The following is a 25,327-nucleotide window of genomic DNA, read 5'->3' on the forward strand; positions in this document are numbered from 1 at the left end:
TTGAAATTAAATCTTTTTTTATTCATTGTATCCAGTGTTTTAGAGGATAAAAATCTTCAATTGATATGTTCAATGAAAAACCCCTGCCCTAGTGTTTTCAATGTAAAAACTTTTTACATAACAGCAGATATTAGTTACTTTGTCAAATAGCTTTGGCACTAAAGTGATATTCAGAAAACTTCAATTCTATCTCTTTTTGTGAAATAGGGTGAGAAGTGGCTCATAATTAAAAAAATGTTACACAATGTTTTTTAGAGGTATGGCAAAATATCAATCACTTTTTTTTTGGAGGATTATCTAGGATTAACTACTAAGGCTAAACATGGTGATTGTTCAGAATTTTAGCTGTCCCTTCATTTTTTGCCAACAAGGGGAAAATACTGCTCTTTCCTTTCTTAGAACATTGAAAATGAAGAAAATTGCAACAACATGATATGTATTAAAAACAAAATAGAAAGAAGACATAGTGGAAGAATGAACTGAGTACAAACAGATAAAGTTTTTGAAATGGTGATAATTCCCAACACTTGTATTTTTGGGCATAGTTATGAAATGTGTTGCCTTTTATCAACTTTTAAAAGTTTGAGGGTTTTTTTCATATAGAAAAATCTAGGGTGGTGCTTTTATGGTTTATTGTGGGGTTTTTTTGTTTGTTTTTTTTTTTTTCTTTTCCTTTCTCTTTTTTAACCTGTGGCTTGAAAGAAAGCAGCAGTGAGAATAATTTCATGCTACTAGACACTTTTAAGACTAGATTTAGCTGCAGTCACATTAGCTTAGATAATGGGAGAATTTTTCTTCATTGAAAATGCTCCCTGTCGCTTAAGAAGAACTCACTGAGGCAGCCTGCCATCTAGCTTTTTCACAGCAAAATAGGCTTGCAGACTGCAGATGAGAGACTCGGGAGCAGAGACAATTTTAACTTAGCCATCCCTAATTTATCTCAAGCTTTTTCAATTCATCTTCACTGCTCTATGCACACTGGAACACCAGATTGTCAACCCCTGGGAAAAGAAAGCAGCCAGGGATCTAGAGAGCTGTCACATCCTGAGAAATATTTAAATTGTGCTGATTTTCTTCTGGAGTGCTGAGCAGAGGGAATGAAACTCTCCATCAAGTCATAGCTTTGCGGGCAATAGATCAGAGGATACTGCCAGTTTTCCTAATGGATTATTGTTATCGGGCAGGTTCTTCCTGAAGGTATGTAGTTACTCTCTCAATTCATTACCCCCACTATTTATCAGGTAATGATCTAATGAACTGGTAATCCAGATACATTAAGAAAAATGTTAACTAAGTAGTCTGTATTGATTGAATGATGGCACTTTATTGCAGCATGTTTGCAGGTAAAATACTCTGATCTACTTACTGTAGATGTGTTGTACCTGCTGCCAAGTGCTTTGTCAGCAATCCCCCCAAGCAAAACCAATCCCTAACCTTTAAACAAAAAAGCAAAAATCCATTGTGCTGCATATAATATTGCCACAAGTTTATGCTGACTGTCCAGAGAATGTTGTTTTCTGAAACAATAAATAATCAATAGCAAAATCATATGTCTGATTTTAAATTTGTTATAGATGAGTATTAATTTTGCAAAATATTTTCCAACCTGGATATATGCAGAACTCCCCTTAAAGTACTACAGATTAATTCTGGAGTTAGATATTTGCTTGTTTACTATAATGTTCCAACCTTTCACATGGGGAGTTACAATATTTCATTCTGAAAATCTCTGACAGATATGTGACAGAAGTCTGTTGTTTCATCTGTACTGCCACACTCCAGGTGCTTCTTAGAAAAGCATAAGGACTATATACCATAACTGGAGATTTAAAAATAAAATCTGTAAAGAATTTCTTGCCTTTTAAACTTCTGTGTTTATATGAATTCCAGCCTGTTCCTCTTAATCTGAATTGCTTACTGCATGTCTGTAGCTTGTGAGGCAGCCTGACCTAAAAATGAAAGATCTCTAAATTGCAGAAGCAGTCAGACATTTTTGAACTCTTCCAAGCGCGGGAGTTGCTGCAGAGATGGAAAAGGCACTGCCACGTTTAAGTTAAAGTCCTGGCCTTGTTTCCTTTCCAAGTTGGCACTCTACCTGAGTGCAAGCTCTGAGACTTAAGCACAAATTGGCAGGTGCAGGGCTAAGCAGGAGTTAAGCCCTGAGAAAATAAAAATGCTTATCTGTAGCTTCTTGTCCAGTGCACTGGCTGGGCTGCTGTCATGCTACCAAGAGTAAATGATGTATGAGCTTGTCTGTGGTGTACTTGATAGTGCAGTGGATATGCTGAACTGGATTTTTAGTCACAAGACAGATGTTTGTCATATTTTTGAACATTCTGCTGAAAGAAAGCAATAAGATAGAAATAAATACAAAGCTGGGGTATGAAGGAGGTATCAAAAGCCCATATTGGTTAAAAGAAGTAAATGTGAGACAAGGGCATTTTCTAGTATGTTTATCTTCCTCTGTTTAAGGAATATAGTATGTTCAAGGCATTAATAAAAATTTCAGTAGTACATGTTGCTTCTGTATGTAACACCTGAAAGTTCCTTTCTGCTAGTGCCTTGGAAAGGCTGAAGAAAAAAGTGGAGAGATTGATTCTATTGCATTTCCAATGAACTCCCTTAAAGTACTTCCTTTCCTATGGACCTCAGAAAGACTCAGGAAAAGAGGCTTCCATTAAGCTCTCCCTAGAGGGTCCTACCATCAGTAAGATATTTTTTAGAGGAGATGTGTGCAATAGCTGTCTTTTCCCCAGTCTCTCAAACTTTTCACTTAAACATACAGAGGCATCATAATATGCTTCTGGATATCCATGGGTATTTTAGCATTTTGTGCAATCACTTGTGAATGTCACAACGTAGACAGTAATACAGGCTATTCTTATTATATATTGCTCATATGAAAAACTAGCTTTTCCAGATCACATTCCATTTTGTCTTCTTTGGGTTCTATTTATATGTTTAAATGTTTGGCTACTTTAACCACTAGCTTTTTAAATATAATTGTTTCTGATATATATGACTGGGGAGTAACCAAGAGCAACAAAAAAGTATCTTGATCTTTTCTCTAAAGCAAGATGAAACATACTAAAACTAGATTTAAATGGGAGGGTGATATTAAAGAGTAGAAAATAAATGAAGATTAATAGCTTTATGTTCCATTTTTACCTTTGCATTTTGTTTTCTTTTCCTTTTTCCTATCATGATGTGCAGTAATAGTTCTCCCCCATTCTCTTGATAGAGAATTCTGATGTACCCACATATTATGGCATTCTCATGGTGGATATTTCTACTGCCTTCTGATATCATTTTAGACTATTTTTGTAAAGAACTGTATTACAAATTGTGGAATAGCATAAATGGATGAAAATAGTTTGGGAAGAAAGCTGAAGCACAAATTGTTTGTTATAGTGTTAAATTTATAGTCTGTAGTCTTCTGCCCCTCCTGGTTCCACTAGTATTCCTGTTCCACCTTTACTTTACTGGTCTTTCGTCTTTCCTACATTAAGTTCATTTAAAAAAATAATAGTTATGCATAAGAATTTACAGCAATGTAACAAATACACCTATTTTATTTACATTCTTCAGCAATCCTTAGCCAACACTGTTTATCTCCTGTGCCAAATTTTGCTGAAGTAAGCTTATATGTTGACTCTATTCCTTCCTTGATACCATAGGTTCTACTCCTTCCTGTTCTGCTGTGTTCTACACAAATCAGAAAAACAAAAGGAAAAATTTTGACCATTTTATGCAATGCTTCTGGTTTTCCCTTGTGCTTATTTAACATCTGTTTGAGGTTAGTATTTGTGCTTCTCCCAGAGTGAGCCTCTAGAATGTAAGGATATTATACTGAACTGATACAAAAAAGGCAGCTTCTTATTTGTGTCATTCTTCTTCCTTCTTATTATTTTAGATTTGGCACTATGTTTGTGATAACACATAATTCTATGCAGTGGATAAAAATAATATTTCTAGGAACATTTTTTGGAAAAAAGTAATTCATGGCTCTTTAAAATCATCTGTTCTTTGAACTCTAGCACGTAACTTGTGGGAAAAGTGCTTAGAAGAAGAAAGACCTAGGGGCATGGATAATGACAAAATGAATGTTCTCAGGCAAAACCTGGGTATTTCCAAGATTAGGATGTGCTATGACCTGATTTATTTCTTCCTTTTGTATGTCTTTCTAGGTTTCAGGACTGATTTGCTGCTGTTTAAGCATTTATTAAATGAAGTATTTTGTTTCATATGTATCATTTACACAGGCCATTAACTAGAGAAGTTATTCAATTATATGTTAATTCTGCTAAGATTTAAGTAGCCTGATGACCTACAGAAAATCTGTGTTTTCACACACACAATTGCATAATTTTGAGTGAACAAGAGTGAAAAGATGGTTTTCCCTGAGAATCATGTTTGATTATTGTCAAGAAATTCAAGAAACAGTGGTGGAAAGAAGATACAAAGCTAGTTCACATTTGACAAGTTGTCTTATTTTGATTGAAATGCTTCAGCCTGCTCTCAAAGTGTGATCCAGCTCCTTAAATTGTGGGTTACCTTGCCTAGCTACAGGGACAAGTCCAAGGCCTTACACAAGTTTTGTGTTGTATCTTTTAGTCCATTATTTTAGTTATGCAAAATATATTAAATTTTAGTAAACATTAATATTTGACTGAGTAGATATAAATGTTCGTATCCTAATAATTTTTTAAAGATAAATAGGCACTGGAATTCACTTCTGCTTATTTACTTTGTCTCCATCTCTTAAGAGAATTCAGATCAAATAATAGCACAATTTTCATGACTTATATTGTCCTAATAGACAAAGTGTAAAGCAGCTGGTATTCCAGTTGAAAGGGACATGCCTCACAAAAATATTGACAAGTCTGATTAAATGAATTAATTTTGACTTACAGGTAATATCTTTCAGATTATGTATGTTTAAGTTAATTTTAAAGTGTACGCTAATTCTCTTGTTCTATGATTACCTTAGTTTAACATATTTTAAGTAAAGCATTTTTTTTTTAAACACTTGCAAAGATTTGGGGTTTTCTGTTTGTGTGCCCCACCCACTCTGCACCAATGAAATGCTATGAAACACATTTGAAAATCTGTAATAACTACCCCTATTACCTTTCTGGAAAACCCAAATTTTAGAGCAAGAAAATCTATAAGTATATGGTTCAAAGGTCATTTAAAATAAACTTTTTACTGTAAATTTGAATCTTGTTCCATCTTGCTATGCAGTAGAAAGTAAATATGACTAAAAAAGTAAGAAATATCTTTAATCTTTTCTTGCATTTTTTCTTTCTTTTATGTATTGATGAGCATAGAAGTTATTCTAAAATATCTAGGGCTGGTCTCTTCTTCTTGTCAATAAACATGCAGAATTTTCTGCAGTATGTATTTTCAGGTGCAATTAAAATTTGGTTTGTTCGGGGGGATTCAATATTGCTTTTCTTACTTAATGCTGTCGCTACAATTACAGTATGACATAGAGAGATAAATAACATTACTGAAGAGATTATAGTGATAGATCTTGTTCTGAGTGTCATTTAATATCCAATTTTCCTCTTTCTTACACTTCTGTAAGTCACTTCATTGAAGGCAATGGAATAAATGACAGTGGATTCAGATTCCATATGTTTAAGTATTCCAGTTACCCCTTAATATCCACCAGCGTGAAGTTTCTATCTTAAATTGTGTCTGTTAGTAAGGCTTTGAAAGGTACATTATTTGTTTGAACATAAAACTGCTTATGCTTTGCTTTTCCAGCTGCTGCTGAAGACTGGCAAAACTTTTCAACAGTCCATAGCTTCTCAAATTTTGAAAACTACTTAATCAGAAGTTAAGGCAGATGAAAAAATTGTATTTCAAAAACTGTGAAGAGTTCCTTGATTACTTCTTATTGCCCTTGATGCCCAAAACTTTCATTATTTGGGTAAAATGTGTATTTCATATGGATAGTTTGAAGGACACTTCTGAGGTGTGTTGCGATCACAAAAATTTGTATTGAAACACTTTTAATGTTCTTATTTGGCTATTTTAGAGCAGCAATTAACTTTAAAAGAGATTGGTAAGCATGCAAATTTTTGTGTGAAACAAAAAACATTTCTAGTTTGTGTTTTTAAATGTGTCAAACATTATATGGAAGAATAGAAGAATTCTCTGTAAAATGAAATTACACTATTAAAAAAGGAGGAGTTGCTGACTGTCTTTAGTGAAGATTTACCTCCTTTCTCCAGTATTTCCTCTAATCCTGTTTCATCAACTTTCATTTTTCAGGTTGAACTTTTCTGATATTATATGACAAAAGTTAGAGAAACTCAAATTTAAGAGGTTTTACTTTTTATGACTACTATTTTTGAAGAAATAGAGGGACAAGTAGGCTTTCCCTACTTGTTTGTTCATATACAGTGTAGGAATTAAAGAGGTTCATATTTTATCTATTCTCTGCTTGCAGTCATAAAGAATAGAGAATAGATAAAATGGACAAAATAAAAAAACAAACAAAAAACCAAACAACAATAAGAAAAAACAGATTCACAAAATATTTTAAGACACTAGGAAAAATATTTTGTTCTGTTTTCTGTGTTCTGTATTCTCAAGGATATTAATAAACTGTTGTGAATAATGTAGCACAGTCTCTGGAATTTAGGGATGTTTTTTAGCACTTTGAAATTACTGAAATATTACTCCCATAAATGGCCTTTCACACTCAGCAGTTGATTCCCACCCTCCTATGATAAAATCTATGTTAATCATCATATGGTATGCTTTACTACTGTTTATTGTAATATTATGACTTTGTGCATGAGTATGATGCAACAGCAGCCACTTCAGCATCTTGCCAACCTCAAAAGAAATATCATGCTAGGCCTTTCCTCTTCTGGAATGGCTTTGACTCTGAAGCTCTGGCCTCCAGCCAGTAAGAATAACTCTGATAAAAAAATAGCTTTGTAGAAAAAAAACTGAATAGTTTTTCAATAGTTTAGTAATGTGAATCATAGGCATCTGATGAATCTGAGACCTGAATCACAGCATCAAAATACCAGGGAGACTGAGGCTGTCAGAGTAATGAGGTGGAAGGAGGAATTCCCTATTTTTTTGCAGCAGTAAACTGTTAAATTACAACAACCATGACATTTAACCTCACCTTAAAAGTGCCTTTCACTCTCTGCTTGTCTCCCCTACAATAAAATGGACTCCTGTGCTAAACAATGAAGAAACTTGTCTCATCTGGTTCTCCTGCCGTAGGCTATGGCCTCCTTGGACACAATCTCATCTTTGTAGCCACACGCTGCTACACCCTACCTCCGGTCAAAAAGTGTCAGTGGAGGAAAAATGAGGAAAAACTCACTTTCAAAAAAGAACTTCTTTCTCTGGTGTGTTCCTCTCTGGGGAAAAGCAGACTGGCAGCCAGACAGGCCAGTTGAAATCACCTAGGGCTCTGATACTTCCCTTGCCACCAAAACATCTGCTGCAATATTAGTCAAACTGCTGTGTCAATAAGGATCTTTAAGAGTTGTAAAGATCTGTACAGTTTACCTGATCTAGCAGAGCAAACCCCAGATCTGATCAGTTTTATAAAAGTACTTCACTCCATACTTGATAGTGAAGTAATTTTTTCTTGGTTTTTGTTATGTTTTGTTGTTCTTATTGTTTTGTTTTGTTTGTTTTGGTTTTGTTTCTTGTGTTGTTTTTTTTAAGCAAGTTTTTCTAAAAACTTCTTTGCTTGTTTTTTGTAATTTGGATCTGTGAGCCCTCTGTGAGAACTTCAAAGTCTGGGGATTTGGTTGGTTATTTGGTTTGTTGGTTTTTTTATGTTTTTTTTCTTCTTTGTTAGCGGCTTCCACAATGCTGGCGATCAAAGGGACTGGGCACATTAAACTAAACCTGTGTGTACATCTTTAAATGGGAAATGTTTTAAGAGCTTCCAAGTTCTTACAGTGTGTGTTGCTGCATCTTCTGCTTGATCAGGACCATCTTTCTTTCTATGCATCTAGACTAAAGATCTTGAGTGGAATTCCTAATACACTAAAACAGAATCACAGAATCAGAAAATGAGTGAGGTGAGAAGGCACTTTTGGAAGTAAACTGGTCCAGCCTCTCTGGGGTGACCTAGAACTGAAGTCCAACACCATGTGCTGTCAGCTTCTGAATACCTCCAAGAGTCTCTCCAAGGGTAGAGACTCTACATCAACATTGTGCGAGTGCTCGTGTCACACTCACTGTAAGGAAGTGACTCCCAGTGCTCAGAGGATACCTCCTGTGCTTTAACTTGTGCCCATTGCCTCTGGTCCTGTTGGTAGACACCACTGAAAAGAGCCTGGCTCCATCTTATTTGTACCATCTCTTTGAACATTTGTATACATTAGTAAAATCTGCCTTGAGGCTTCTCTACTCCAAGCTGAACAGTCTCATTTCTCTCAGAATTTTCTCACAGAAGAAATGGTCCAGTCCCTTCATCATCTTTGCAGACCTTCACTGAACTGTCTCCAACTTGTCAGTATCTCTTTTGTACTGGGGAGCCTGGAACTGGACACAGTATTCCAGGCATGGCCTCATCAGTGCCGAGTAGAGCACAGGCATTACCTATCTCCATGTACTGACAGTGCTTTGCCTCATGCAAGCTGGGAGCCTCCTTATGGCAAAGGCACATTACTGGTTCATGATTAATTCAGTATCCATCAAGACCCCTGGTATTTTTCTACCAGGCTTCTTTCCTGCTGTGTGTCTCCTGTCATATATTGTTGCATGGGTTGCTCTTCCCCACATACATGACTTTGTACTTCCCTTGATGAAATAAAATAATACATTGCTTAAAAAGACTATAAAATTTTCTTTCTTTATATATAGATCTAAAACTGTTTTGAGGACCCCAGGCCACATTATTTAATTCATTTTCCTAAATAAATTTTAAAAATTAAGACATTAAGAACTATGATTTCAATCAGAAAATCAAGCTGTTTGTTCCCTTTCTTTTGTCTTATGTTAATGATTCCTAGGTACTCTGCAGAAATATGATGTCACAAGTGATCACCAGCAGTGTTCCTCAGGGTTCAGTTCTAGTGATGGTTCTATTTGATATATTTTTCAACAATATACAAGCAGAAGTTTAATATACTATTAGCAAGTTTTCTGATAAAACCAAACAGGGAGATGCTGAGGAATTTGCATTGCGAAGGAATCTAGATAGATTAGAGCACTCAGCTATGAATATTGGCATGAATATTAACAAGTCTAAAATGACTAATTCTGTAATTCTGCACCTGGGACAGAGTATTGCCTGGCTCTAGTATAAATTGCAAGAGGTGCAGCTGGACAGCAGCCCTGCAGGAAGGGATATGAGGATGCTGTTCAGCAGCAGGTTCTACACTGGTCAGCAGTGGTCCTTCACAGCCCAGAGGACAAAATGCATTCTAGGGTTCACCAAACAATGCATGACAGCTGAGAAAAAGAGGTGATTATCTCACTGCACTCAGTGCAGCCTGACTTTGAGCACTGTGTGCAGCTCTGGGCCCCACGATTTGAGGAGTGAGAGTCCTTTAATGCCTCTAGAGGACATGGATGAAAGGGCTGGAGGGAATGTATTGTGAGCAGCAGATAAGGACTTTGGCTTTGTCTGCTTTGCAATAAGGGAGTCTGAGGGGTAAAGATAAAGACATTAAACAGGACTGACCCTAAACTGAGCCATGTGAAACCTCACTAGTGGCCATCTGCCAGCCTGATGTAGCACCATTCACCTCTATGAAGATACCAAAGCAGAATTTTATCACATATAAGTACATATAATTATCTTAGTTGCTTCATTTAGTTTATTATTAAAGAAATTTTTTTAATTTTAAAAAATAAAAAACATAAATGAAAGAAAAATTCTTATTTAAAATTTAAATTATCTGGATATATGAACATAGCACTGACATATTTTCTCACACTGATTTTGTCTAAATATTGATAAACATTTACATTAACAGAAAGAGTTCAAATTCCATACTGGAAGTATCTCTACATGTGAAATGAAGGAGTGCAGAAAAAGAAATGGATAGGAACCCCAGAAAAACATGTGAGCAGAAATACTGAACACATGGCAACATTCACTATAGAGCATTGTTTCACAATGATCTTGGTAGAGAAAAATTCCAGGGTGTATGGATTGAACCATAAAGAGCAAGCAATTACATTTTGAGACAATAAAGATCACTTACTGCATGTGGTGCATTTATTCAAAATAAAAGTACTGCAAACAGTATCTCTAATAGTATATGAATGGCAGACTTCCAGGTCATTTTGGAGAAATTCTTGGTCTCTCTATGCAACAGCAGTCTTGTAAGTACATGCAGATGAAACCTATTAACTCTTTCCTAGAAATTATTATGAAAAAGAAATTCTGTATTGCTAAATCAGTAGACAAACTCAGTCAGGACTTAAACTCAGGAAAAATTTTAAAAAATGCTCAAAAACTTAATCCACAATTCCATGCAGGTAAGTGACTATTCTCCTGAACAAAATCTGTAGGTTATCTTTTCCAATCCAGTATTTTTATGAACACATAAGGGCAATCTATTTATTTGTAATAGCTTGAAACTTCCCAACCTCAGGCATACTTTACTGAGGGAGTGAATCTTTTCTTGTGAGTGTCCCAAAAAGATGTTCAATAGCACTAGATCTTCTTTATGTTAGGTTTGTTCCATAGCCAGAAATTCCTGTTTGAGATTTCCTGTAGGTTCTCTACCTGCTCTGTAATGGGGAGTTAGATTTTCCAGTATTGTCGAATGGTGTAGCAGAATCTCCAGAATGCACAGCCCATTCCCAGGCACAGATACAAGATCTGCAAGTAAACACCCTTGGTTTGGTGCCAGTACTGTATGTCAAAATTCTCAGCTTCAAATTAAACCCATCTTACCCAAGTAAAACATACACAAGGGCTCATGCAGATGTTTGAAAAGCCTTAAAAAGGATTTTAGTTTTCAGTTGTGTAGATTTTTTTGTTGTTTGTTTGTTTGTTTTTAATTTAGATGTAGTTATATGCAATACAAACCACTACTTCATCGTAAAGAGAAAATCTGTTTGGCAAAGAAATTGAAAAGCATAATTGCTGAAATTTACCAGTACATCGTGCCAAATTGAAGTAACGTAACAACCTGAAATTTTATTCCTTGTCATTGAACTATTAATCCAAAAAAAATTGTTACACTTTTTAGAGAACATATTACAAATTTACCATATAGAATTGGTGTGTTCAGTACTATGTCTCTAACTTTATTTAAAGTGCATTATTTTCAGTGTCTATGACAAAGGATTATGCATCTTTTATAAGCTGTTAGTTTGTGTCCTCTGCCTTCTTACTTCAACTAAGGCTCCATTCTTATTTAAAAGGGAAACAAACAAAAATGGGTGACCAAAATAGACTTGTTTCTAATGTTAGATGGCAAGAATTTTTTGTGTTTATGCTTGTCATAGATAGATAGATAGATAGATAGATAGATAGTTATATGGTAATGAAAAATAATATCTTGTACTTTGAAATGTAAATGGAACATTTTAATTTCTTTTGAAAATTAGTTTCAAGATCCACAACAATCTTACATATAAAACTATGCAAACCTCTTGTTTCTGTAAACTTTACATATAAACATTAAACAACCTATCTGAAACATAAGATGCTCTACTTAGCAATTAAAAGACTGGTTAGCTGTGTTCTGATTAGTATTCTTAGATTGAGAGATAACTGTTTTATACAATAGACTGTTAAAAGACTTTTACTTTTCAGAGATTTCTGGTATGATTTACAAAAATCTTAAATGGACTATTTTGTAAAACACAAATTATACTTATTTGCCTAAATAATGTTTTTTCTGAAAAGTGGAAATATATTTCAATGTACATTTTTGGGAGTCAATCCAAAAATAATTTTATGGATAAAAAAGTTTTCATTTTCCCTAGAAGCCTTTTTTTGCAAAGGATAGGATGAAGTAATTTCTTACATATAGAAGCATTTATACCTTCTAGTGCAAAATTGCTGAAATTCTAACTGGTCTGTTTCATGCAACACTTGTCTGTTGTCCTTTCTCCTCCATATACCCCCATTTCTTCATTGAATCATAATTCAGCCACCAACATCATGTCTAAGATGCTGGGTTAGGCAGCCTTCTGTCTCTCAAAAATTTTCCCCTGACATTGCTTCTCCTATCAATATGGCAAAAAGGGATGTACAGATGGCTATATGGCTAACTAAACTGAAAATATCAAAGAAAAATTGCCTTTCAGAAATATTTTTCCTTTCCATTTAAGCCATCTAATTGGAGAAACTTGTGGGATAATGGCTTTGAAAATAGTCTGCTTTATTAGCATTCTGTCTGTTCTTCACTCTTTTCTTTTCACTATAGCAGATGCTTAAAGGGGCAGTGACTAAAAGCCCTTTGACCTTTGTAAAGGTTTCTCCTGTTGAGTGGTTCATTGACAGAAACATCTTCTCTTTTTAATGCAGTACAGTGCAACCAGGAGAAACTCCATTTTGTAGCATGGAGGTTTGGTCGCTCTCCAGAAATTGAGTAGGTTACCATTCAAATTCATATGGAGTCCCACATCACAGCTCAAATTCCTCCCTGTTACTAAACCAAGTTAAAAGTACCTGTGTTTCGCGTGGCAATCTTAATGTAAACATATATCACACCTCCTTAATGATGCAATGTTGTTACTGGACCCTTGCTGTCCAGGTGAATCCTGAGAACATGAGAGGTGAGGTAATGTAAATGTGACCAGCATCTTGCTTAGTGTTTGCTGTATTTGGAGACAGGGACAAGTAGTCTGGTCACTCCTGCCAGATATTTTATACAGATTTCTACTACAATTGACTGGCATATCTTTACTGAGAAAATTTATTTTAAATTTTTAGCCCTGAAAACACTTTGTTCATACCACAATCTTGTGTGAGTATTTAACGTTTAACAGAAGTTTTATTACTGAAATACCAGCTTCACTCATGGTTTTAATGAAGGCCTGTGCTGCTCAAAACTCAAGCTCTATGTTTCAATAGCACATGATTTATCAAATGAAATATGTACTGTTCCCAGAGTGTTGACATGTAGAGTGAGTGTTTTAATGAAATTAGTTTTTACAATATGGACAGAATGCTCACACAGCACTGTTTAATCAATTAGCAGAGAAAACAACAAAAATATATCCTTTCAGTAGATCCAATTGCTCCACACGCTGCTCTGGAAGCAGATGATGGATATTTAATACTAAATAGGTACCCTGGTCTGTTTGCTGAAATGTTATCTCATTACTTAAAGAATGTGCTTATAGAACTGATATATTGCATTACTTGGTCATACTGTGTCAAGTTGAATTGACTTTTAATGTAAACTATGTAACATGATATGACATCCTGTAATTTGCCATAATTTGATATGACATAATTGAACAGGTCAGAAATGTAAAAGAAACAAAAATTTGTCCATGAGGAAATTCATGCTGCTCATTTAGGCAAATGTGAAAAGTGTTTTTGCCAGAAAATTAAATGGAAACATATTTCATATGATGAAATTCCCTAGAATTATTCCCTATACAAAAGGGTAGAATTTTTTCACCAAAAAAGATTTTGGAGATGATGAATACTTAGTTTTACTGAGTGTAGGTCTAAGTAATGTCTTGAACTGTTACCATTTTCCTCAAAAGCCATCAGAATACAGGATCTGGCTTTCTAGTAATAATTTAGTGCAGTGAATGACAACTTCTCTTCCCAAGTCATTAGCATAGACATGTTAACAATCATGTTGAAGCAAAAAAAATATTTTTGTGTGTAGGAGTTGATGGACTCATCGCTTTGTATCTGATCATTGAGTCAAGGGATTTATGTTAACATGAAATCCATGTCAACCAGAGCTGATGGTGTCAGGCAGGTGTCACCCACAGTTTCAAACAGTGATTGACAGAAAATTCATTACTTGATTTGGGGCTTAATTGTTTTGCTTACTTGAGGCAACTTATCAGCTTCAGGCACTCAGCAGGGCATAAAGCTCTGGGGCTATAGAGAAAGAACAAAAACAAGGTGAATAACACAGAAAAAAAAAGACAAAGCTATTCCATTTGTCAGGAGCAATTTATATTTCTTAGGCTGTCCATATACATGGGAGAAAAACAGTGCTTGAAATAAAGCAGAAGACAATCCTATGTGTTATTTCAAGTCATCTTTGGCAAAATTACTTCAGTAAGCTACAGCTATGTGAAATAATCTAAAATTGAAATTCATGCTGAGCTTTGAGATGCAGCAATCTTCCAGCCTTGCTTTTACCCAAATCTTTATAATGGCCAATCAAAGAGTAATATATGAAAAATACTAAATACTATCAATCCATGGCAAGATTGTGTTTTTAAAGTCATAATGTAAAATTTACTTTTTATTTAAGATGTAAAAATGAAAAAAAATCTAACTTTATTTTATAAATATTTTATATTATACATTGTTAAAAGGTACCAAGGTTCTTGATACCCATTTCTTTAGTTAAATATCACTGTATTTTGGATGAGAGATTTTCTGGAAGAAGTCAGATATTTCAGAAACTTTCTTTTTCAAATATCAAATATGTTTTGATTCTTTTATCTCTTCAGTTTAGTAGTTTCTTATAACTCAATGATTTAAGATAAAGGACGGAGTAAACAAAATTTCTTATCTTTATCATCCCACATACTTATTTGGAATGAGCTAAAGTGATGCTGGACAAGAACTAACAGAACCAGTTCTTTTCTTAAGAATATCTCTAACCAGGAAGCCAATAATTCTGAAACTTCATACTTGTATGAAGTATTGTGTTTTTTATAAAACTGAATCAGCCACATAATATTTTACAACACATTCTAACTAATGATATGAAGGAGTACCTGAGGGAAATGGGCACCTTGATAAATAACTGTGTTTTCTTCCAGACCCTTTTGAAGAACTGGTGGCACAATCACTTTAGTTTAGCCATATAATATCCCTGCTCTGACTGGGGAGGTTAAGTCAAATGTCATTTGTGTATCCTTCCTCCCTAAATTAATCTATAAACCTCTGAGTCTATGTAATAAAATTATTTGAGCATGTATACAGTTTTAAGAGTGTAAACACAAAGAACAAAGAACCAATGTTGCAGAACTGCAGAATGACTGAGGTTGGCAAAGATATCTGCAGATCATCTGCTCCTACTCATGCTCTCAAAGCATGGCCAGCTAGTGTAGGTTAAGGAGGTCTGTGTCCAGTTGGGTTTTGATCATCTCTAGGGATGGGGATGCCACAAAATAAATGACAAATCTTCTGTGTTTGATCACCCTCATAGTGAAAATATCTTTATTATGTTTTAGAGGAATGTCTTGTATTTGCCTCTTGTCCAGTCACTAAATAACGCCAAAAAAGAGCCTGGCTCTGCTTTCTTCACAGCTCTCTTGAACATGGATAAGGTGGCCTCTCTTTTCCAAGCTGAAAAGACCCAGGCCTCAGACTCTCTTTATATGAAAGATTCTTCAAAGCCTTAATTATCTTAGTTATCTTTCTGGTATGTTGATGGGCTTGCTCTAGTAGGTCCACATCTCTCCTGGACTGGGGAATCCAGAACAGGATGCTCCAGGTGTGTCTCTTCAGGGCTGTGAAGGGGGAAAGGATCATCTAACCTGATGGCAGTACTCTTAATAATGCATTCCAGGGTGCTCTGGGACTCCTTTGCTGCAAGGCCACATTGGTATTTCATGGTCAGCCTGTTCACCAGTACTTCCAGGACCTTCTCTGAAAAGCTGATTCTTAGCCAGCTGACCACCAGTGTGTATTAGAGCCTGATGTTGTTCTTCCCTGGTCACAGGTCATTGGTATTTTCCTTTGTGGAACTTCATGATCCAACGTGCACATTTCTCCCAGCTTTGAGGTCCCTCTGTGGTCCCTTTGTAAGGCAGTGCACCCATCTCATGTGTTCTTGACACTCTGCACAGTTTTAAAAAATCATCCATGTCATTAATGAAGAAGTAAAAAACCTTTGCCTCTATTATTGGTCAGTGATCACTGAAGGCATATATAACTAGCAAGGACAAAAGTGAAAAAGGCATATGATACCTCAACATTTCCCATGTTCTTTGTCACCAGTTCTTCTTCTCTAATCAGCAGAGATGATCGTGGGCCTTCATTTTCCCTCACCTTCCTTTTGCTGATGATACATTTGGAGGAGTCCCTCTTTCCCTGCATGTACCTCAGCAGGTTCACAAGTCCAGGTGGACTTTTTCTTTCCTTGCACTATCCCTTTCATTTTTGGACAAGTGCCTTTTATATTCCTTCTGGTGACCAGGCCCTGGTTTCACTTCTTGTATGCTTTCCATTTATGTTTAAATTTTGTTAGGTTCTCCTTACTCACCTGTAAATGTCTGTCGCCTTTTCTTGGCTGTCATTTTTGGCTTGATATATTTTTGGAGTCTGAAGAAGTTTGATCTTTGAGAATCACTGACTGTGTGATTTAGATTCATTCTCTGCATAAGCTGTTAGATAATAGACAGCTTTGTCAAAATTATTTTTTCAGAACAGTGATAGTTTGCCTTGAGTTAGAATATACATAGAATAATATTAAAGTGTCACTAAGTAGGGAAAGCGACTATTTGAAAAGATGTTGACTTTCTTGCAAGAAATGATGAATTATAATCAGCCCATATCACATACAGAATGGTTACTTTTTTAGCTAAATAAAAAACTTTCTCTAACGGCTTCCTTTGTCAATGTTAGACATGTCCTAAAAGTAATATCTTATTCTGGTAAACAGCGGAAAAATTATGTGTAACAGAATCAGAACTGTAAAAGATCCCTGATACATTTTCTGACAATAGAAAATATAATTGATCAATTTTAGGGGTGTGATGTTACATTTTTCTGGAAATATCTATTTTAGAAGGGAAAAAAAAAAAAAGAGCCACAACAATGTAGAGCATTTTTTCAAGCACAGATAATTTTATTATCTTGTCATAAGTGTTTACCTATACAAATAGAATGTATGTGTAGTATATGTGTTATGTGTAGTATAAAATACTTATGTAGAATTGTCTGTCTTTACCACTGCTTGTTTTATCAAGCAACGAAATAATTTTTACGTAGCCTAGTTCATTAATATCTCCTCTTCCTTTTAGTTATCTTTATCCAAATTCCTACCAAAATCTTCAGTTTTTTCAAAGTAAATATGAAAACAGATACTAAATTAGGTGCCAGTGCAAAGAGTATCACTGTGGAGTTTGGCAGAGCTTTGTTCTTTAATGCCCACCTGTCTTGTTGCTAGGTGCTCAGACACAGGAATCCTTTCTGAGTTATTCAGGCATTCCTGGTAAGAGGAGAGCCAGAATCTTCTCAGTACTAAAAAATGGGCACATGTACAATGAGGTTTTTCCTCAGACAGTCCCCAAATAGCAAGGGTCACGTCAATGAGTGTCTCTCTCTCCCTGGCAGCAACTGACAAGACTACAGTTGGGGATTTATGCGCTGATTACACACCTTTAGCAGCTAGTTCTTAGGCAGATCACATTCCAGTCAAATCCTAGCAGTCTCTCTTCTAGAGAGCAAGTTTCCAAGTTGCTTGTTTAAATTCTTTAATATACTTATGTATCAGCCCATAAAGATAGGGGTGGATAATTTTCACACTTAACAAAAAGGACCCTTGGTTGTTTGGGGTATTTTTATCCTTAGCATGATAAAATATTTCTGTGTAGTATTTCAACTTGTACAGAAGGAAAAAAATACTTTCCATTTATAGTTATATTCATGGTAGAGCAGCTTTTAAACTCTATTGTTAGAAATGTACCAGATAAGTACATTTTTTCAGTCTTATTGTACTGCTATGCTGCTAGTATCTATAAAAATTAGAAGAGATTTTCTTCCTCAAATGACTTCTATTAATTTGGATACACTTCAATCATCTGAATTTAAATTCTTATTTGCTCCTCATTTCACAATAGTTTTTTTAATTATCATTACTGAGATTTTTGAGAAAATGAGAATCCAACATTAACACTATGCCTAAATTGATATTACTTGCACAGCATTTTTCCTAGTTGCTTCAATAATAGAATTTCATTATTTTAAGCAATTCCTAAGATTTTAAGGGACAGTGTGTCAGTAAACCTATTAGTTTTGGTAATAGATAAATTTTAGACTCCTCCAGAGCTTTTAAGTGCTAACATTATCCACAAATTTAGTTTTCATTAATTAACTGCATGTTACAGTATAAGAGTCAATGATGAATACAGGGCCTGATCAAAGTAAAAGAAAAATTATAGCATTCCTTCAGCCAACAATAATTCTACCAGTGTTACACAGATCTGTTGCATTTTTATGCTTCAGTTAAGTCTATAGCCAAGTCTACAACATGGAATTTTACATAAGGGCCCTGTTCTTACTTAGCAGACTGACAATGATAGTAGCACTTAAGGTTTGAAGCATTTTGAATTATTTCTGCTCATTCAATGTCCCAAAATGTAAATACTTAATTAGAGAAAGCAAAATGGCATGTAATCAATTATTCTGTGGTACTAACAGATGGTCTAACTGCCTAGCTTGCTCATTCAGTTTCTTGTATACGTGCTTTTTTGGTTAAAAGGATGTAGGCAAGTAGCAGAGAGGAATGTTCCCTGACTGTGGTATTGTCACTGATCCCAGTTTAAACAGGAGCAATTTTTCATAGGGGAGAAAGTTCTCCTTCCCTGAGAATACACAACACTGACTTCAGGAGAACTTCTAGAGTGAAGTTATGTGAAACATGTATAGAACATGAAGAAAGTCTGAAAAATTGGAATAGGTGGGAGATTGCTGAAAGGAGCAGAGTAGTTTTCCAGATAGAAAGTCACAAGCACGAGAAACTTTATTTGAGATTTGCAGGAGGGACATGGAAATTATTCCTCTGTAAATCAAAAAATGTTTCTGAAATGGAAGAAAGAATCAAGAGGACGACATTTCCTCCAACAAACCATTGGAATGGTTACAATTGCTTATCAGATACTTAATTTATTTTCTTCAATATCTTATTTTCTGTGCTTTGGTAAAACCTAATTTACACACCTTTTACTACCTATTGTCAAACCTAGATGAAGAAAAAAGAGGTAGTAGGATGAAAATGCCCATCTCAAACTTGTGACTGACTCACAAATGTATGAAAAATTGTCATTTGTAGACATTTTTCCAGTACTTCTCAGGAAAGATGAAACTGTGAATGCATCTTTACAAGGAATTTTAGACAGAGTGTTAATGGGAAACATTCTCTTGTTCTGTAATGGTATCTGAAAAATGAAGTAACTGTTTGCTTCTACACGTGAATAAAATTAAGATCTTGGTTATGGTAGAAGACTCCTTCATTGCCTTTGAGTTGATGTGTCTGTAATTCAAACCATACAAAGGATGTTCAAACCCTTATAAGTTAGGAACTTTCCTTAGTATTTCCAGGATTCACACAGTACTATGGACATTGGCATTAAGAATAAAGTGACTCTGGTTCAAAGTAAAGAAAAATCCTGTTTGTTCTAAATTTATTGTCACTCAAAAAACTAATGGAAGGAGCAGGGAACAAAACATGAGTGCCTTAAGGAGATTTTTGTGGTTCTATTAATTTAAAAGGTAACATAGATGGATAAAGGAATGCTAAAATTATTTTGTTGCAAGTGTGTGCACATGCTTCAACAAACAGCAGTGACAAAACCTATGTCAGTGAAAGAAAATGAGAGTTTTTTTGGGACAAAAACAGTATAAAATCAGTTGGGTTTTGGTTTTTTTCTTCAAAATGGTAATATTTTTCCTGTATTTCTTCCAAACTAAAACTACCAGGAGAAGTGCGTGCTTATACTGGCGTATATGATTCATTCGCAAGAGATGAAAGGGTCAAAGACAGCTATTATATTGATTTTTATTTCTTCTTTATCATTTTGATTTTTAACCATTGTTGCACAAGTTTTCAATGCAGAAAAGTGCCTATTTAGTGAAGGTGATTTAGCCCGTGGATTATGGGTGTAGAATTTCAGAAACTTAAAAGTCAGACTTGAAAATTCAGTCAAAATTAGCATGGTCAAGATTCAGTGAAGACAGCTTATTTCAGTGACTCATTATTACAAATGCAGTAGGTTGTTTGGTGTGACTGTGCAACCACTACTCCTCTAAGAGATGAAGTTTCAATCAGCAGAACTACTTTAATTTCAAAATATTTAGCTGTTAAGGTAAGAAAAGTTTTTATAGGTAATATAAATTGGAAGTGTTAACTTCAACAAAATGTTGGTCAAAAATAAGGTGTTAATTTCCAGAAAGAGCTATAGTTCTTCAACGTGGCTTTCTAAAGTGTGATTTCTTATCTGAAATTGCTTCCTATTATGATTATATCCAAGTACAGGACTGAATCCTTTTTAAAAGATTTAAACAATTTGCATTTTACATGGATGCACACAGCAAATATTTCTGATACATTTTGAAGATCTTGAGAAATATCATTATGACTTCAGAGAAGAATGATGACTGCTGTGTTTTCAGAACTTTTTGAGACTAACTGAACTGACAGGTAAAAGCTTTTGCTCTATACAAGAAAATTCAGGTTAAATTTATGTTTCTTTAATCTATTGCTTGAATGACAAGTAGTTTGCATCTAGATTAATGTCTTGTATCTAAAGTAGTCTTTTTTTCAGTTTTTCTCTTGATACTAGAATGGAGAAAATTAGCACAAAGAATAATCATAACAGGAAGTAATTAAAGCACTTTCTAATGCATTTGTATTCATTTTCTCAGCAAATGATTCAATTATGTGTTTTGAGATTTTTTGAATTTTATCTCCTGTTATTAATACCTGTTACTTTATTGTTGCAACTAATTTAAACAAGAAATTTAACAAATTTCCTTGAGGTATGTTTGTGTTGAGCGCTCTGAAACAGATACATGGTTTTTTCACTGTAAGATTTTTCCAGTGTTATTGTTTCTAAAGAATGATACCACTTCTTGTTTACTAAGTAAATTATTTTTTCATTCAGTAATACATTATTTTGTCATTTTCAAAATATGTAATTGCCTAATTCCCTTTGTGAATAGAAAGTAATATTATGTAGAACTGCTGAAATAAACACCTGAAAAAAACCCAATCTTTTTGCATTTTTCTCAATAGACCCTACATTAATGGGTAGATTTTGCAGTATTACTCTGTGATGTTATCTCTTTCTAATATACTCTGCCAGTAGGAAAGTGCTGAAAAGAAAATTTAAGTTTCAAGCTTTGAAGTATCTGGAATATGTTAACAACTAAAAGCACTGAAGAGAATCCTCCAAACCCAGGATTTCATCGTTTTCCTGACACTCAAAAAGATTATTTTAAATATTGGTTCTGGCAGGGGAAATTTGGCAGTGTGAATTTAATTTTAAAACCAGCAAACATAACTGCCCCAGATTTGCAATAACTAAAGTTCAAGGGTTGTTTTTTTTTAATAACTGCAAATCAGTGAAGTTATTGTATGTTATGTTAGAATTCTCTGTAATTTCTCATTTGAATGATATGCTTCTTAATATTTCCTTTACAAAAGAAAATTCCATTCTGCCATAGAATACCAAGGTGTATCCCTGTTAAAGAGAAAGATTATCAGACAGAGGCATATTTTATTTCTTTAATAGCATAACAAAGAAGTCGTAATACCTTTTTAGGTTTTCTTTATCATATTACATTGAGGCTTTTGTGGTTAAAAAAATCAAGATTGTAATTGCATTTGACCAAACATACTGATTTCATTCTTCATTGCTTTATTTATTAATAATTTCTTTTGGTAAGATTAAGAAAAGTATCCAGACTTGGTTTATCTTTATTTTTAAAATTTTTTTGTTTATATTGGCACCTATCATACACAGTCCTCAAACAAAAAACAGTAGTAAAGATACCTTCTTTTTTTCTTTTAGGTGAATTGCACACAATCTCATTTAAGATATCTTAAATGTTCTGAATTGTCCCCTTGCACAGTTCTGTTTTCTTCCACTCTTTCTCTTCTCCTCAGAGTCCCACCATACCTAGCTGAGCCATACAAGGACACAGGCTCCAGGCTCTGACGTTCTGACTCTTCAGTTTGGTCCTTATTGCCCCTGAAGCCATCACGGGTGAGGATATGCACAGGCACTGGAGGTGGCTGGGCTCTGCACTCCGTGCCTGGGCAAAGGTTGAACATCCTGTTAGAACCAAAGCCAGGCCTTCCTTAGCACTGAGATGTGAGGAGCAATGCAAAATTAAATCTTCTCCTGTCATGGAGCTCAGGCCAGAATGAGGGATAAGGCCACATACGAGACTTGTAAAGTGCTTCCATTTCCCGCACAAGCTAACCATACATCTTTGAAACTGGTACACTACTAAAGAAATACAGTCAATAATGTTTTCCTAGTTCCTTTTCTCCTGCATTTTAACTTCTGAAGAAATAGCTATCATTGATTGTTCTTCTTGGAATACTGCATAAAAAGAATGTATGAAGCAGAGTATTAATTTGGGCCAGATACTAGTATTTATCATTAGAAAGTCAATAGAACTATCAGTATTTGCAAGAGATGTAGGGTGTTTCTGCTACAGTTTGCTGCTTTCCTGTACCTGAATGCAATTCATGCTGGAAATGATTGTATAGGTTGCATATCCACCAGTTCTCCCTGGCAATAGCTGATCTTTCATTTTTAAGAAAATGTGAGTGGAAAAGTGGTTTTCCAAAAAGGAACACTTAAGAGCAAATAAGATTCTGGCAATAAGTTTCATATTTTTTTAAAATATGAAACAATTGCTGTGTAATAATTTATCACTGCATCATTAAAAAAATAAAACAATTGGTATTGATACCATAATTAAAAATGTTGCAGGCACCAGAAACCTTCTTGAATAATTTAATATTTTAAATCAGACCTGGAGAAGTAACCAAGATAGATAAGGTACCAGTGAGGGGTATTTTCTCTTATCCACATTAAACCTTGTTTGTACAGAAATGGCAGTGACAGATTTAGGTAAAAAAGAGACTGGACACTTCAGAAGAGATAAACAAGCAGAGGAACAGGAATGAGTACATTGGAGAAATATCTGAGTTACAGATTTTATTTGTTTTTGATAATCCTAAATCAGTAACAATATTAAAATTAATTATTCTATGACTATTATGATGCTGACTAGTTAACTTACGTCAGAAAATATAATTAGGAAGTCAAAATTGCTTTTATTGTAAGAGAAAATATCTGCTTTTAGCAAGTGACTTAGGACTAGATTCTAAATCCTGGAGAAAAAAAAGTCATGCTAAAGTTATATTCTTTACAGTAAGACACTGGAACAGGTTTCCCAAAGAAGTTTTGGATGCCCTATCCCTGGACGTGTTCAAGGCCAGGATGGATGGGGCTCTGAGCAGCCTGGTTTGGTGGAAGGTTTCACTGTCCACAGTAAGGTAGTGAAAATTACATGATTTTTAAGGTCTCTTCCAACTTAAAACATTCTAAATGTTTTTATGATTCCTTGAAAAATAATTTTCAAAAAGTGTGTCTGTGGTTCTTTTTGGTTATTACTAAGGATTTATAGATGGGTATAAATCCAGAGATGGGTATAAATTCAGAGCAGGAATGTTCAGTTTATGTAATTTGGTGCGCTTCTAAAAGCATTTATCAAAATCATGCCACACCTCATACCTGCATTATCTTGCGGTTTTTATATTTCCTCCTGCCCACTATAATACCACAAAATTCCCTACTTTCCAATGTCTTATTTTTGGCTTTGACAGGATAGTGACATTCAACACTGCTTAAGAGACCAAAAGTAATTTGATTTACTAATGACAGGTACTGAAGTTTCTGTTATCTAAAAATTTCTGCGTTCATATGCCTTTGTTTTTACACCTATCTCTCCTTCTTCTGATTGATCCTTCTTTGAAAATTTGAATATGAGTGGCAATTAATGAGATTGATGGTAGGATGATTGGGTGATAACCCTATAAATATATGGAATTATACTTTTTGATCTAGGAATAGATTCAGACTTACCATTTAGGAATTTAACATTACAGGATTTAAAATGCAGATACCTGGAACTGACTCTCCTGGAACTGATGCCTGGAACTCACTCTCCTCTACATGGTCAATATAGTAAAGAACAATGTGTGACTGTAAGCAAAGAGAGGCTGTGAAAGACGATGACAAGAGAAACCAATTTTGTTAGAAATGGGTGTGTAGACAGCTAAGAAGGGACGAAAACTGAAACATTGTAGAAAATCTCAGTGAAAGATTTTGAAGGAGGGAGAGGTGGTTTTTTTATATTTTAAAGCAAAACTGATTTCACTTATGCACATTTTCACAGTCAAATGCACAAACACACAAGCACCAAAATGTGTGTGTCTGTAGCAGGCAGACTGGTAAACTTTTAACTGCTCCAAAATGCAAAAAACCCATGACAACTGGTAATAGGAAGATAAATAAGTCTGTTTTTGAAGAATAAGAGGAGAGAAAGCTGATAATATTCAAAATAATAACCAGTTGATACTTTTATACTTAAGCTCTAACATTATCAGAATTTCTCTTAAAAAGGAGAAAACCCAAAGAAACTATGAGATGAACATAATTATAAACCTCAAAGGATCCAGACCCAGCTCTATTACAAGATAGATAATTTTTTCAAGCAAAATAAGAAATCTTCCCTCATTACCCTGTTCAATGTTATGGATATACAGCACTAAAGTGTATCATTTAAGTAAAAATCTGTTGCAGGCAAATTGACAAAGTAATTTAGGAGCAGTCTTTGTAATTATCTCAGCCATGGTAAGCAGAAATTACACCACAGAGTAGTTAGGGGATATGAACACTGTATTAGACCCTTAATAATCTATATTATAATGAGTGTTATTGATTTCAATGAACGTCTACAAAAAAATTGAAAATATTGGATTATCTGTCTCAAAAGATTCAGCCATAACTTTCAGACAATCACCTGTTTTGGGAATCTTCTAAAATTGCCACATTAGGAATCTTGTAAATAGGTGGGGGAAAGAAGCTACCTTCAGTTTTTATAGTATTCAAAATCTAGACACCTCGAACTATCAGCTCACAATGCCGGTGAAAAGAACACCTTGGAGGTCCACTCTTTCCTCGTCATGGGAGTTCTCCTGTACTTTGCCTCAGATGGTACTCAGTTCTTGGAGTTAATTTTATTTGAGTGAGGGGGAGTCCTCTTGCTGTGATCCAACACACCATGTTCTTGATATGGGCTGGGTGTGATCAGACTCGTGCTTGCAATTGTAAAATACAACATGTGGTAGTGTTCAAAATTTATTTCACTGAAACAATAAGAGAAATGCATTGTTTTAAACAGGTGGATAGG

General features: G+C 34.8%; 1 protein-coding gene across 1 annotated transcript in view; it reads left to right on the top strand.

Moving 5' to 3' along the window:
- Positions 1-803: 803 nt before the first annotated feature.
- The window catches only part of MGAT4C (MGAT4 family member C), a 331,148-nt gene continuing 306,624 nt past the window's right edge, over positions 804-25,327 (top strand). The window contains 1 exon segment of the mRNA XM_054632035.2: positions 804-1,197. The gene's annotated coding sequence lies outside the window, so the exon portion shown is untranslated.

This window comes from Agelaius phoeniceus, chromosome 5 (assembly GCF_051311805.1).
Source record: "Agelaius phoeniceus isolate bAgePho1 chromosome 5, bAgePho1.hap1, whole genome shotgun sequence".
In the NCBI taxonomy this organism is placed as follows: domain Eukaryota; kingdom Metazoa; phylum Chordata; class Aves; order Passeriformes; family Icteridae; genus Agelaius; species Agelaius phoeniceus.